The sequence below is a fragment of the Tasmannia lanceolata genome, unplaced genomic scaffold, assembly GCF_043159265.1.
Source record: "Tasmannia lanceolata isolate RefF3 unplaced genomic scaffold, GAP_Taslan_0.1 ptg000002l, whole genome shotgun sequence".
In the NCBI taxonomy this organism is placed as follows: Eukaryota; Viridiplantae; Streptophyta; class Magnoliopsida; order Canellales; family Winteraceae; genus Tasmannia; species Tasmannia lanceolata.
The window spans coordinates 58701319-58718343 of record NW_027518679.1 but is presented as its reverse complement, the minus strand read 5'-3'; the positions used below and the strand labels follow the sequence as shown (position 1 = coordinate 58718343).

Sequence of the window (17025 nt, the reverse complement as noted above, 5' to 3'; positions counted from 1 at the left end):
TCACAAAGCCATATTCATGATTCTGAGGGAAGGGGATGCTACTGTGGACCCCGATCTGAGGATGAAGAGGAAACGGGTCCCTACATCCTCTCGATCTCCACATGAAAGGGAGAGCTCTGCCAAGGAACTCCTGAAACAGGTGCCACCCTCATAGCATAGCACGAGTGGCGATATAAACTCGATATCTCTTGATTCAGGAACAAGTCCAGATTCGAAACGTATCTAAACAAACTCAGAGTCGCCATCTATGAATAGGCCATGGAACCCCAAAAATAAATATGCTCTGTATACCACGGATAACCAGAAATATATATGGGCTCGTGCCTGATTACGAATGAAGAAGGTCCGAAGAGCACCCCCAGTTCGTCCGAGTGCAAGCACTTGGTCTCTTATGCCATTTTTATTAACTCGAAAGAATTTTGCGTAAAATCATGTGAAATGGGAACGAATATCCCCGAGTGGACGTCTACCTAATCATGCATGCCTCGGGGATGAAATAATAAGCACATACAAAACAAAATAAAAGATGTGTCACCTAATCACAACTAGGTTATGAGTGACATACCTAACTGGTGTCTAAGTTTTAGTGGACAAACACATGCATGCTACAGCTAAAGGTATAAGGTCTGTACATGAAAGTAAGAAAACACAACAAAACATATAATATGACTCGATACCACACACGACGCAACACAACAAATCCTAAGACTCTAATGATTAAACCCGAGTCCTTGGATGGTCTGATGTTCATCCAAAGAAGCCTACGTATCCCCGCCTCCCTAAGAATCAGAGTCACGTAGTTCTTCGCACCTATTCTAAACTATGATGCCTAAGACATCTAGACCTCTATCCTAGACTCGATCTAAAAGACCTGACTAGTTATTAAAGCTTCTTGTGCGATTAGTCCTAAGCTAATGCAGGTGGTTCCTACAACCTATGTGTAACTAGGCTGTGTGTTTTAAAGAAAACAATGGGATCACTAACGCACCCTAAACCTAGTCATCAGTCGGCGATGTGAATCGCCAACTGACCGGACGGAGGCGTTCCTATAACTCTAGGACAAACCCCTAACTCTAAAACAAGCACACAACAAACAAACAATACATCAAGGACAAACCCCTAACTCTAAAACGCTCTATCTAGGACAAACTCCTAGCTCCAGCTTACCACACGTCTATAGGGAATTGCTAGCGTCCATCACAAAATGCATTTCGCGGCTGGTCTGTCGCATGTCAGATCGGGATCGGCATGAAACAGACCGGCCATCTCTTGAATGGAGACAAAAGCTGTTGTTGTCATGCACAAGGTGGCTGGCCTGACATGCGATAGACCAGCCACGAAATGCATTTTGCAATGGACCCTAACAAATCCCTATTCTATATGTTTGTAAATTTAGTTTTTATATGGTGTCAGCACCTAGGTCCTCATTTAAAAAAGCAGGTAGGGCAAACCTTGCTCGAAGATACACACCATTCATTTGTGTGTGTGTATATATATTCTCCCCAATTTTTCCCCTGGGCCAGCCCCTCTAGGGTATTTATGACGAGATTTTATATCAGGGTCCAAAATGTTTCAAAAAAGTACTGTACGCAAACAGCATAGGATGATACAAACCGTTCATTTGATGGGCCACAACTTAATTAGGTTGTACCCGAAAATCATGACCATAACCTCCAATCTATAGAGGAATTGCATATCATGGAAACCTCTATAGATTGGATGGCTAGGATCATCTTATGGACATGATTTTTTGGGTACAACATACCTACGTTGTGGTCAATCAAATGGACAGTTTGGATGATCATATGGTATAAGTAGTTCAGTACTTATCGAATAATATTGATTGAATTATAGTGGAGTATACGGAATAATACTGATTGAATTATAGTGGAGTATACAGGCTTAAACCATATTGTACTACAAGGGGTGGACCAAGGAAGAAAAAGGGGCAAATATATCATTTCGAGTATAGACAGATAAAGTACACAAATTGAGAAGAAAACTATATATTAAGCCTGTCCATTTTTTGGCACACCCTATCAATGTTAGGGCCCATCAAATGAATGGTTTGCATCATCTAGACAATGTGAGCCCCACTCTGTCTCTGGTCGACGAACGGACCAGACAAGTTATCTGGTTTATCGACTAGAAACACTTTTGCCATGTATGTGTGTGATGAGGAAGTAATACAATGAATAAAAAAAACAATAATGTGATAAAATGAACACAGATGAGGAAAAAGGAAAATGACATTTTACTTCAGTCCAAGAATAGATTGTTATTGCTAAATATTATACAAACACCACCCTAATTACGCACCATTCTTGCTCCAAGGCCTGAATACAACGATAAGGAACATAGCCACGATTATGAGAAATATTATAATAACAAAGCAAATACATTTCCTGCTATTAATCTGCAACTTCTTAGCCTGTTGAAGAGCAACTGTCCCAGATTGTATGTGGTCGACCGCATTTGAAACCTAAGTCAAACAATATTTTCAATTTATTATCTTTTCTGAATCTCAATGATGTACAGACACTGTTTTTGCCAATTTTTTCCCTCCACAAATGGCAGGGTTAGGATGATCCTAAATGGCTGATTTTTGGTACACACCCTATCCATGGAAGGGCCTTCCAAATGAATGCTTTGGATCCCCAAAAAATGTCGCCTCCCCATAGTTTGTGCAGCCATGACAGATAGCTTATATATATATATATATATATATGAGGAAAGTGAAGCTACACCGCCGACTTAAAATACAATGGGCCCACATTGTTTTGGTGATCCAAACCATTCATTTGATTGGCCCTCACATAGATAGGGTGTCCACCAAAAATCAGCTCCATAGGATCACCCCAACCCTACGATTTGTGGAGGCAAAAATGAACGTGTAAAAACCTTCATAAATTTGTCCATTTTTGCCTCCACAGTTTGAAGGGTTGGGATGATCCTATGGAGCTGATTTTTTGTGGACACCCTATCTATGTGAGGGCCAATCAAATGAATGGTTTGGATCACCAAAACAATGTGGGCCCATTGTATTTTAAGCCGGCGGTGTAGCTAAGTTAGCTACACCAGCTGTGTAGCTTCACTTTCCTCTATATATATATATATATATATATATATATATATATATATATATATATGAGGAAAGTGTCTCTAGTCTCTCCCCTAGATAAGCTTATCTACTCCTCCCTTTAAAAAAACACAGTGGGCCCACGCTGTTTGGATGATCCAAAGCATTCATTTGATAGGTCCTAACATAGATAGGGTGTGCCCAAAAAATCAGCACCAAAGGGTCATCCTAGAACTTCGTTTTGTGGGGCACACCGTGTCCATTCTGAGTACCACAAGGCCCCACAAAACGAAGTTCTAGGATGACTCTTTGGTGCTGATTTTTTTGGCACACCCTATCTATGTTAGGACCTATCAAATGAATGCTTTGGATCATCCAAACAGCGTGGGCCTACTGTGTTTTTTTAAAGGGAGGAGTAGATAAGCTTATCTAGGGGAGAGACTAGAGACACTTTACTCATATATATATATTCAGTTTTATTTGACTCTGGGCAAGATTAAGAAAACAAAAAGTGCTGGATAAAAATGTTTTATCTCTGTTTTTTCGACTATGGGCCAGATTAAGTGCTGGAACAAATGAGCCAGCAGAAAAAAAATAAAATTGTGCATGAACTATCATAACATAATGAATTCATAAAATGTTGAATAAGAAGCAGCAAGCAATTACCTTTCATTGCAGCGGCTGTAGTTACAGACTTTGACTCTTCATTTGCATCCTGCAAACATTGTAAGCAATGTAAGTAAAACATATTTACCCAGGTTATTATTGAATAAAACCATCATACCATAATATTCATAAAATAGAAATAACAAAGCCTTCTTGACACCAAATAATGTGCCAATCAGTGTCCACTGAGGTTAATTTGCCGATGGGGCTTGTATAGCAATAATTTCACAAGTATATTTCAAAAGTAATTGATTTTCTGTTGCACTATAATGGTTACGTTAAGTCATGGCTTAAATACTAGTTAACAGCTCCGAACCAAAACAGGGTTTAAATTTAGGCATGGGAGTGTGAGAGTCTGGAGGGACATATCCTAAGCCAGAAGTTTAAATTCAATAATACAGAGTATACTCGGGGGAGAGAAATAAGTTTTGGTTCCACAAGTGGCGCGGAGAGACCCATTGAAAGAAGTATTCCCTTATTTGTTTGCTGTGTTGGTGGATAAGGAGGCATGGGTAAAACCGTAAAAGACTAACTTCGACTGCGGGGAGGATAGTACTTCTTGGAAGGTTAATTTTAGAAGGAACTTCTTTGATAGAGAGCCGGACCAGATAGCAAATCTACTAGAAATGCTAGAATCATTATACATTAAGAGGTCCGGTGAAGACAAATGGGTTTGGATCTGGTGCACTTGTGGGGTGTTAAATGTCAAATCATTTTTATCAACAAAGCGCATCTAATTCTGCAGTTTCACAGGCGGGCAAATTGTGGAGCATACCGGCCTAGCATAGGGCATGTGCATTTGGTTTGATGACAGTCCTTAATAAAATCCTGAAAGTGGACCACTTGCGGCATCGACAAAGTTGATTATTGACCACTGCGATTTATGTGTGGAAGTGGGAGAGACGGTGATCACTTGTTCCTTCATTGTAAAATGTCAAGGTATGTGTGAAGCAAAATTCTATGCAGATTTGGTATCAAATGAGTATTCCCATCTAGCCTATTGGATTCACTGGAAAGTTGTTCATTTGTGCCATGCACAAGGAAAGATCCTATGGAATGTGACATTGCCAACCACAATTTGGGTACTATGGATAGAGAGAAATGTTAGGATGTTTAGGGGATTAGTAAAAATCCCCCAATTCATTGATACAAAGGTCATTACGCTAATCATCTCTTGGGTTAGAGATCGTATCTGTCTATGATCTTTGGAATGTTTGGAGAGCGGTTTGCACTAGTGGTGAGCAAAGAGAGCTTATCTCTTAAAGCTGGGATCCTCCTAGCAATGGTTATATAAATTTAAATTTTGATGGTTCAAGCTTAGGGTATCCTGTAAAATACCTACCAAGTTGAAGGAAAGTTTTATAAGACAGCCGTGAGGACAGCCATGCTGTACGGCTCAGAATGTTGGGCCACCAAGAAGCAGCGTGTGCATAAGATGAGTGTAGCGAAGATGCGAATGCTTAGATGGATGTGCGGCCACACAAGGTTAGATCGAATTAAAAATGAAGACATCCGTAAAAAGGTGGGGGTGGAACCAATTGAGGAGAAGATGAGAAAGCACCGCTTAAGATGGTTTAGGCATATCCTACGTAGGCCTTTGGATGCTCCAGTGAGAAGAAGTGACTCGTGCCAAGTTGATGGACTAAAAAGAGGTAGGGGCAGACCGAAAACAACTTGGGTAGAAACAGTGAGGAAAGACTTGAGGGCTAGGAACAGAATAGAGAACATGACCTTGGATAGGAGAGAATGGAAGATAATGATCCATGTAGATGAACCCAGCTAGTGTCAGGATTAGACTTAGTCAATTTGAGCCGGGTACATCCTTTCACCTTCTTCATGAAAATTTTCTAGATGATTCATTAGCTGACAAAGGCTTAGTTGAGTTGAGTTGAGTAAGCTTCCGGTATCGCGGGCCTACCATTGGGATAGCATATTCCAACGAGGCGGGGATTAGAGCACTTCTACAAGAAATCAGGTTAACTGAGCCCAACATCATACATCAAGTGATAGGGAAGGCGGCTCTCTCAATGTGATAAAATGGATGAAGGGAAGCATCTCCCCCTTGGCAGCTTGCCTAGTCGATTGATGAAATCATGGATTGAGTTGCGGGATGCTCCATCTCCTTCCACCATGTAAGAAGATCAGTTTATAATGAAGCCGATAGACTAGCCATGCCGAAACTGAAACGTATACCGAAACCAAAATTGTAAGTGTATTAGATGTATACTATATCAGTATGTGTACATAATTATATTTAGAATAAATTTTCATTGAATCCGTCAATTCCAAAAATTCAGAATAAATTAGAGCATGGAAGACTAGAATTCATCAAAACTGTTTTAAGAAGTTACCAGTTGATATTTCTGAAAATTCAGAATAAATTAGTGCATGGAAGACTAGAATCCATAAGAAATTAAGCAGTTACTAGTTGATTTTTATAGAAAGGTAATTTTTATTGAAACCAAAAGAAAAGAAACAAAGGGCGGACGAGATGTCCAAAGGAAATATGGCTACAAATGCAAACATCAAACTGGAAACATATCACTAATCACTAAAACAGGTCTATCGACTCCTTTTTCCAAAGAATCCGCTAATTCGTTCACCAATCGTGGATGAGACGACCGGTTTCGCTATTGGCCGATCTCCTCACATGTTGGAACATGACATTAGGTCCCTCTATATTATCCAAGATCTCTTCAATGGCATTGGTGAATCTCCATGGGAAGGGATTAACTCTGTTTAGCCATCTAATAACATTAAGCGAATGCAAATTTATTTCCATACTAATGCTATCAACGTCCCTGTAGTCCATCATCTGGAATCCATTTAGAAAAGCAAGCACTTCTTCAACGTGCCAAGGTCCAACTGATTTTCTTTTTGCCTATGTGAAACAACCAGTTACTCCAAAAGCTTAAGCTGTTGGAGATGGAGTTATTTACTCTTTTATACTTTAACACTCCCCCTCACATGTGGCCCTCTTTCTTTGGGTTGGCCTACATGTGGCACATGTGAGCCCCACTTTTTGGGTTTGGCCATTGCATGTGAATTTTGCTATCAAGGAGGTTTGAACCCAGGCATTTGCTCTGATACCATGTGAAACTACCAGTTACTCCAAAAGCTTAAGCTGTTGGAGATGGCGTTATTTAATCTTTTACACATCGGATAAGTTAAATAGATGGGGATGGGTTATAAGGGAATGGGCACCCTCTCCCTATTGCTAGCTCTTAGGGGTGAGTTCTACCTGGTTAAATTCCCAACAAATGGTATCCGACCTCAGGGCGTCCCGGTTTGCCTCCGAGGGCAGAAATGTCCCTCGGGAAAGATCTTGGAAACCCCGGTGTAGAATCTTGAATAGTCCCACATCGGATAAGTTAAATGGATGGGGATGGGTTATAAGGGAAAGGGCACCCTCCCCCTGGCTTTGTTGAGTTGAGTTGACAGAACCTGTGTCTTTACCTTAGTATATGTGATATGTCCATCTGTAATCAATGTCCCGGATTTTTGGAAATATCAAGTCTTATTTCCTCTCCCCGTATCCTTTGTTCAATATCTAGGTATCACATTATATTGTTGTGCCATCTCCTCTCTTTGTAAATGTTTTGTGATTTGCGTTGCTCATTTGGAAACCAATCTTCAACCTTGTGTTGCGAAACCTACCAAACCATGTACGGCTAAAGACACGTTCTATATGGATTAAAAAATTGTGAAATTTAACTATATTTCACTTCAATGAAAGAACTTAACATTACATTAACTATAGCATCTACATGATCACATACCCAAAATTTAAGTTGCAAATATTCAACAAAACTAAACAAAAAGTATGAGAGCCAATTGATGCAGTATAAATCTGCAGGGGAGTTGTATCACTGAATTTCAGCAACGTTTACTTAGAGTGATAAGGAAAATACAATATACCAATCTCCAAGATTCCAACAAATGAATGAGATTTGACTGGCAAGGGTCTCAACAAGTTAAAATGTTATTTTTAGACCAGGAATATAATTCAACTGAAGTTATCCTTCATAGTAGTTAAATGTTTCAGACCAGGGTTATTTTAGACGAAATGACCTCAGATCTGAGAGACTTCTTCAGATCTACTAACTTTCCACTACTTCCGAAGGCAACCAAGAGACAAAGAAAAAAAAAACTGCTAGCAGCACCACTACTTGAAGATAGCAACAATACTATTCAATTTCTACTATAGACAAACGTTCAGATCTTGAAAGGAAATTGCAGTATGTAATCGCGCAGATCTCTCTTGTAGATGACAATATAACAGGAAGCTATCTCGAATTACAGAAAGATTCTTCCACTTAAGAAAATTCAGGAACAGGAAGAATTCACTAAGCTGAAAGTATAAATCTTTTCGTTAAGTATAATTTTCCATGAATTTCAAACCTCAGCATTGAGATCTCAGAACGATCTCATGATTTGAGTGTGCAAGGTGAAAATACGAACCATGAGATACTTTGATTGACAGACGAAGGCCTATTACATTCGGCTCATCTATTTCTTGATCCTCAACTGAATTGCAACTCTTCGACTAAGTTAAATTCCTCCAACTTCAGATCCTAAGTTACTGTATTAAGCCCCTTCTCAGATAGGAGATTAGCATTCCAGATCTGGATGGTGAAAGTAATCAAGGGATTCTTGAAATGAGAGCAAACAATCAGGTTCCAATCACACGGAGTTCTAAACTCTTTATTCAAGCCTAGTTAATTAATGCGCGGTTCTTGCTGGACTGATTTAACATTTCACAGGAGTTAATTGGACTAACAGGTGAGGTGATGCTCAGGGTGGGGAATAGCCAATCAGAGGGTAATTGTAAGGATCTTGTAGCAGAAGTTGGCACGATTATGCTCTCTGGTTACGTGTCTTTCCTTGTAAATTGACTGGCTTCATCTATCTAGATTACTTGGAAATTGTAATACCAGGCGAGAATGCAGATCTCAAAAAGGTTATGAAAAGAGTCCAGATCTACTCTCCAACAGAGAGATCTGGTTTTCTAAATTTGATTCAAGGTCATGGAAATAAACAATCACAGATTGTGAAATGTGAACATGAAGCTAACCAGATCGGAATCATTTCAGCTGGTTCATCTATGACTCTTCTCCACAATGAGTAGGAAATTGAAAGGATTATTAGATATGTATATGTTGCATGGAATCTTTCCCCCCAATGCCAAATCCATGCCTACGCATTTCAACATGCGAATTAGACATGGATTTGCGTGGGACACACCCAGATTCTTGTTGTAGTCATGTCCCGCACAAATCCCATTTTTTCGGACGAATACGACACATCGGTGTATCTTTTAAAATGTGAATCCCGTATATTTTTCCTTCTTAACTTCTTTTTGTAAAAGCACAACCTGTCCTCTCTTAATAAAAACCCTAGCGCCTTGACCATCCAACCTCGAACATTGACCCTTGTCCCCCTCCTTCTACTCCCTTATTAAAAACCCTCGTGCCTCAACACACCACCCTCAATTTTTTTTTTATATATATATATATATATATATATATATATATATATATATATATATATATGAGAGAACATTTCCTACACACTTGTGTAGATAAGTTACCTACACACTAGCTTAAAATACAGTGGGGGCCCACATTGTTTGGGTGATCCAAACCATTCATTTGAATGGTACTCACAGAGATAGGGTGTCCACAAAAAATCAGATCCATAGGATCATCCCAACCATACGATTTGTGGAGGTAAAATGGACGTGTATAAACCTTCACAAATTAGTCCATCTTTTGCCTCCATAGTTTGAATGGTTGGGATGATCCTATGGATCTGATTTTTTGTGGACACCCTATCTATATGAGGACCATTCAAATGAATGGTTTGGATCACCCAAACAATGTGGGCCTCCAGTGTATTTTAATCTAGTGTGTAGGTAACTTACCTACACAAGTGTGTAGGAAATGTTTTCTTTATATATATATATGAGAAAAGGGTTCCTGCGCTCGAGCACAGAAACAGGGGGGGGGGGGGGGGGGGGGGGAGGGGGGGGATCCTAACCATTCATTTGGAAGGCCCCATCATGGATGGGGGACCTACCAAAAATCAGCTCCATTGGATCACCAATGGGTATCCATTTGTGGGGCAAAAAATGGAGAGATATTGTTTGTCCACAAATCTATCCATTTTTTGCCCCACAAATGGACACCCTAAGGTGATCCAATGGAGCTGATTTTTGGTGGACACCCTACCCATGAAAGGGCCCATCAAATGAATGCTTTGGATCCTACCCAAAATGTGGCCCCACCCTGTTTCTGCGCTCGAGCACAGCAACTCTATTCTCTCTCTCTCTCTCTCTCTCTCTCTCTCTCTCTCTCTATATATATATATATATATATATATATATATATATATATATATATATAATTTTTCATTTTATTTAAAAAAATTACTGAATTCACGAATCCTTCTTTTTGGGGTTTGCCGAATCTGACATTTCGAATCCATGTTGGATCCCGACAAACGAATCTGAATTCATGCAACACACGTTTTTAGGGACTTACTGATCTGATCTTGGAGTGTAGAAACCATGAATTTCGGATTTCAGCTGACACCAAAACTGAAATTTGGTGAAACCCGAAATTCCGGCCGAATTTTGGAAATTTCGGACATTTCGGCCGCATTTCATGAAATTGATTTTTTTTTTTTTTTAATATAGATATATTCCGAATCATGAAATTTTTCTAAAGGATTCATTTAGCCGACCCTACTAGTTTGGGACAAAGGCTTTGTTGAGTTGAGATAGATATATTCCGAAATTTAGGCCGAAATTTAAAACCATGGTAGAACAACCCACGAAAATTCACAAAAGTTCATACATTCCAGCAACTTTTTGGCAGCAGCAACTATAACTCTTCAAGGATAGATCTACAGGCCCCTGTATTCTTCTTTGTAAACTTACCAACTTCTCCAAAAGCTTAAGCTTTTGGAGAAAGGCGTTATTTATCTTTTATACTTTAACACTCCCCCGCATGTGTGGCCCACTTGGCAAACACGTGGCACATGTGGTCCCGCTTTGGTCCGACCATCGCATGTGGATTTTTCCTATCCGGGAGGTTTGAACTCGAGACTTTTCGGCTTTGATACCATGTAAACTTACCAACTTCTCCAAAAGCTTTTGGAGAAAGGCGTTATTTATCTTTTATACTTTAACATTCTTGATGATTCCTTCAATGACAGCAGCTATGATCCAGCGAGGAGACGCCAAACTGTTTTAATGAGTAAGATTCCTTGCTTCAAAACAAGGCAAGATAGGTCCTGAAGTGAAGGAAAAGCTGTGAATTCCATATACTTACACTGTGAAATGAGTATTCACTATTTTGATCAAGCTCCCTTAATCCCTAGGAAATATCTTGTTAGGCTAAAGTCCTTGACATCTAATTCGTTATCCAGCTCTTGAGAAACCTTACAATTATCACTGGGTGAGATGATACATACTCATAATAACATAGATTGACATTAGTGCTGTAAGTATGCACCCCTCACCCCCAATCCAAAATAAGTAAAATTCTAGGGTACCTTATGTCCTCTCAAAAAATAACTACTTGTTAACAAGCAAAGAAGCTAAAATAATTTGTGACTGCCATCATAACTCTCACAACACTATTTTTATTAATAACGAGGCAAATTATTTAATACCCCCCTGACTAGTAGGTATGAAAAGGGAAATATACAGTTTAAACATGATAGGGAAGAAGAGAAGAAAAAAAAAAGGAACTACATTATTAATAGTGTGGAGAAGTGGATGAAATGCCTTCATTGCAGCTGATTTTGTTTTTGTGGGATGGCGTCTCTCATACCTTTTTTTCTATTGTCTTGGCATTTGCCTTTTCTTGTATTTAAATATTTACATGTTCGGAAAAATGCAATTTGTAGTTGCAAGGTCCAGTGCAAATGATGAATACATGGCCATGGCACATGCTGCATGCAAAATGAGCCGGCTGAGAATTCCCTTATTTGAGATGGATTTCATGGTTAACACTCCCCATTAGGCTATGTTATAATAACCAGTAATTCTTCTACTCTAGTGTTTCAAAGGAGGATGGAAACCATCGAGTTGATTATCACTTCCCTTTTCTTTTTTTTTCTTTTCACAATAATGATGAACATACTGAGTTGATCAATGAAAAGAAAATGAACAAACTAGAAAGCTACAAGACAAGGAAAACGAAAAACTAAAAATTAATGGAAAAGTGCATGTCCACACTAACTCAACTTCCCAATCTCCTCGGCTAAACAAGATGAGGATCAACTTGCTTCCTCATCAAGGTAGTTGGTAGAAGAAGACTTCATAAGACTCTCCAAGCCAAAGAAGATGGACGTGTACGCTCCAACTTGAAAAGGAAGTATAGAGTTTATTAGTTTATAAGAGCGTTTATGTATTTTCCTGTTTCCTTTATATAGTTCGCTTAAACTATATGTAAGTGAAAGAGTGACAGACTCTTCATTTTGTACAGGAAACACATATGAAGCTTTAAGAGACCTCCCCTATTCACGTTTTCCCTCACTTGAATTCTGATATCCATATCTCTGTTGTTCTCAACGTGAAACATCTTAGAAATCGCGAGATAAAGCATATGTTGTGTCCTAAATATGATTCCAACGTATCTACATTTCAATTTCTGTGGCCAAGGAGTTCCATTTGTGCTTAGCAACTGGACCCAAAACAAGGAAATTGATCTTGAAGAAAGCCTAAGATCTGAAACTGAGTGAAGCAGTTAGGTTCCGACCTAAAAGAAGGACGATTGTGGTTTGTGTTCTCCTCAAGAGTGCCAAACCAAGTGCTCCAGATGAAATAAAATCTCACCATTCACATTAACATTCTCAACAAATAATTAAAGAGTGAAATATGAATGAAAACAACAAAACTTGCTAAACTTAATTAGACGACATAACCTCCCCTACCAACGCCATCTGTCCCCCATTCTCTTTTCTTTCCCCCCCTCTCCTTTTCCCCTTCCCTCCAAAAAGAAAATCACAGCCACACACATAAACACCCACCCATAGATGCATAGAAAGGAATGAAGAAAGTAAACGATCATACCTTGAGCCTTTTCAGTAGTTGAGAAAGGTTTTCAATCTGTTTATCAATCTCACGAGCCTGATTCAGAAAAGGAACAAAAGAAGTCATATTTCAATATGAAGTTTGCAACATGCAGAATACAATACAAAAAAAGAATTCATAAAAGATGGAATTGATAATTTATATTAGTCATTGTTACCTGTTTCTGGAAACTTTCCAACACCTGATAATTGCAGCTGGTCTTCCTAATCCCCATCCCTTGAAGTTTGAACTCGCGGGATCTCAAAGGAATCCTGTAGAACACCACAAAGGCGTAAAAGAATTCCGTCGAAAATATGTCAAATCAAAAGTAAAGCATCACCTATCATAGCAAAATAACAGAGGGAAAGCATTGTTTTGGGTCTTCAGTACACATTATGAATGCCCAAACTGCAAATATTACCTTAAAAATATGGATCACTTATAAACACTAATGTAATGTATGGTGCATATAAGTCATGGGGGGTTTATTGCTTTGTACCTTCAGTTTTGAGTTCAATGCATTGCCACTTTCAATGAACTAGTAACGACTCAAATAAAATCGGGAAAAAGAAAAAAGAACTAGTACACTCATCTCGTCAAAATATAATCGAGATGAACTTGAAACATAATAAGCATTAAATGAGTTGAACGAAATTCGAGAATTCCAGAACGGAATATTACCGTTAAAAGGTCCTTCATTTTCCACCAAGCGATCGAACACCAGTAGTCCTCGATGAAAATCAAGGCCAAAAGATGAAAAAATTCAGCCAAATAAATATGAAAATCTGGTTTCCAAGTAAGAAAATGCAGTCTAGGGTTTGAAAAGAAGAGGAGAAAGGGGTTTCTGGAAAAGCAGAGACTAGAGCGAGAGCGAGCAGAAGGTGCAAAACAGAGTCCGAGGCAGAATGAAAACCATTTCCGAGCACGTAATTAATTTTTATAAAGAATAGCCTCGATAAAATAAAAGAGCAGTGATAAATTCACCCCATTCAAAGAAGCATACACCCCGTATTATTCGTGTTTTACGGGGAGTGTATTCTTCTTTCACTGGGGTGAATTTATCATGAGAAGAATTCGAAAAGGGAAATTATTTCAACACTCCGTTGTTTAGATAACACTAGTTGCAGTCCGTGGGAAGAAAAAATTATGATCATGATAAAATGGGATATGATCTTGATAAAATCGGGATGGACATGGATATGTGATAAAACAATGATAACCCTAATAATTTTAGGAGATTTGATCTGTAGAGAGATTATTTTAATCAATCATTGAATTTAGGTGATTTTTCCATTCCTTGATTTTAAGCGTTTTTTCAATTCCAAAATAAGAAGCTTATTTTAGGAGATTTAATATGTGGAAAGATATTATTTTAATAAATCCTTGATTTTTGGTGATTTTTCCATTCCTTCGTCAATATCAATATAAGAAGCGTTTTAAATTCCGGGTGCCACATCCCCTTAACACGTTTTACATTTCATTATTAATGTTACGTGTATATAAAATTAAAGTCCTTTTCGTTTTCCAAAAGTCTAATTATTCAATCGAAACTTATCTTCTCACCTATTTATTTGCGCTATTTTTTAGGATTTACGTTTAAATGCGTTAATTGCGTTTTGGAATTCTCCCTCGTATAAAGCTGAATGCGGTATGCAGAGAGGGTGTCCACAAATATATATATATATATATAGAGAGAGAGAGAGAGAAAACATTTCCTACACACTTGTGTAGTACATATAGAGAAAACATTTTAGGTAAGTTACCTACGCACTACCTTAAAATACAATGAGGGCCCACATTGTTTGGGTGATCCAAACAATTCATTTGAATGGTCCTCACATAGATAAGGTGTCCACAAAAAATCAGATCCATAGGATCATCCCAACCCTACGATTTGTGGAGGTAAAATGGACGTGTATAAACCTTCACAAATTAGTCCATTTTTTGCCTCCATAGTTTGAATGGTTAGGATGATCCTATGGATCTGATTTTTTGTGGACACCCTATCTATGTGAGGACCATTCAAATGAATTGTTTGGATCACCCAAACAATGTGGGCCCCCTGTAGACACCCCAATTTTGAGCAAAACCCCATCAAATCAAGCAGCTAGGATCCCAAACTCCATCCTAGGCTAGCTTAAGGTTTCATCTAGGTCCCTGCAAAATTTCGTCAGAATCCGAGCGCGTTTGCCTAGCAAACGAACCCAGGCGAAGCCGTAGTGTAAAGCAGAAGAGGGGGGTGTGTTTATCCTGAGAGGGGGGCGATTTTATTCTGGAATAATTTTTTTTTTATCCGAATGGGACGCGCAAAATCGCGCGCCCATCAAGTGGAGTGCCGATATCAAGTCTCGAAAATGTCTTTAAATACTATTTTTATCTCATTTTTAAAGGGAAGGGAGGAAGAAATTTTCGCAGACGAGAGAGATAACCAGATCTGAGATATCGAAACCCCTTTTCATGCGTATTCTTCTTCTCCGGTAGTATTTTCCGATCAATTGTCTGCAAAACTCCGGTCATCTTCTCCGGTCCTTTCTTCTCCTCCGGTTTCTCTGTGTTTTTTTTTTTTAGATTTTGAATCCCTCGTCCCTTCCGATCGTTTACTTGAGATCCGGCAGTACTCCGGCCGGCTTCTAGTCATTTTTCCGTTTATAGAAAAGATCTCTGAAACAGAGAGAGAGAGAGAGAGAGAGAGAGAGAGAGAGAGAAGGATTTTTCCCCAAATCCAAATCCAAACCCTAACCTCCTTTTCCCTCTTTTCCGATCAAAATCCTTTCTTCTCCGGCGAATCATTGGCCGGATTCCGATCATTTTCCAGCCGTGCGATCCTCTTGTTCAACCACCATTACCTCCTTCCTCTTGTTTTCTTCTACCTTTAGTCATTGTCATGACTCCCAAGCCTAAGATCTATCTTAAAACCTTAGCTGACTTGTAGTAATTCCTTTTGAGTTTCGAGTCTTTGCAAAAAATTTGTCCGAGCTTATAAAAATCAGAGGGAAGTTCAGATCTGTGTTGGAGGATCTTCAAGAACAACACACTCAAAAGGCTCTAAAAGCTCCAAAGAAACCTTGAAGTCTGCTAATTGCTCCAAACAGGTACGACTTTATATTTAGCTTATGAAATCATCATTATACAACATTGAAAATCTCATGAAATTAGCATGTTTCTCTCTGACTTGAACTGTTTTTTCATAGTAACACCTGGCAATGGTAATGGTTATTAGCTATTTGTTTTTTCACTTTTTCATCCTCCTTTCACCAATAATAAGAAATGAAGTGAGTATAGTGCTATTATCAAAGTGTAGTGCCTATAGATATTAATGTTAATATTATCATATTTCCTACCATATCTATGTAGTTTATTTCTTTTTCTGCCATCAGTTTTCTTGTTTAATTACATTTTTGGAACTACAACACTCATGGTTAATAGATACGATGAAATCTGACAAAGGAAATCTGACTAGGGAAATTTGTATGGTGTTGGAAATTTGGTTATGAAGAAAGACCAATTCTTAATATGATTGGAGGAATTGTAGTCATTTTTGCCTTGAGGTTTGGGTGATCAAAAGACTCAAAAGGGAGTATGGTCAAGTCATTTATATCCAAATTGTTCTGTCCAAATCAAGGGCATTCATCCATTTTTTAATGGAATCATGATGTTCCCTATTATCTTACCCATTAATCCATCAATTCTGGTCGTTCGTCATAATCGCATATGCCCTGTTGCTTTGATCCTAATAATTGTCTCAATTTGGTCAATTGGTTGGAATGCTTGTGTTGTGATAACATTATTATTTTTTTTATTATTCACTGCTTTGGAGATATCTTAATGTTTGTATTCACTGATGATCACATTCTTGTTCAAGCTGCTTGACTGTACTTATAAATTGATTGATCATTCGTTCATGTCCATTCGAACTCTTATCAACTACTATATGTTTGAATTTCCATTTGTCATGTATTTTGCTTTCCTCTCAAATGTTCATGTGTCTGCCACCTAAAATTGGTTTGCCCTTTCAGTTGAGTGCTTAATTAGAGAGATGGATAGAATTGGTGTTAGTAGTAAGGAAACATAGGTTCTAGCTTAGTTTCTTTATCTCATGTTCAAGATTCTTGTGTAAATATTAATGCTCTTTGATCCTTTAATGCTATCATTGCCATATTTCAATGATTATATAGAGCTTAAATTGATCTTCATATAT

At 38.4% G+C, this 17025-nt stretch overlaps 1 long non-coding RNA gene across 1 annotated transcript; it reads right to left on the bottom strand.

Moving 5' to 3' along the window:
• Positions 1 to 2233: 2233 nt before the first annotated feature.
• On the bottom strand, positions 2234 to 14025 carry LOC143887608 (uncharacterized). Its single transcript, XR_013254301.1, has 5 exons — positions 13509 to 14025; positions 13006 to 13099; positions 12828 to 12884; positions 3746 to 3794; positions 2234 to 2482 (listed from the first exon to the last, which is right to left on the bottom strand). It is a non-coding gene; the product is annotated as an uncharacterized LOC143887608 (long non-coding RNA).
• Positions 14026 to 17025: the final 3000 nt, after the last annotated feature.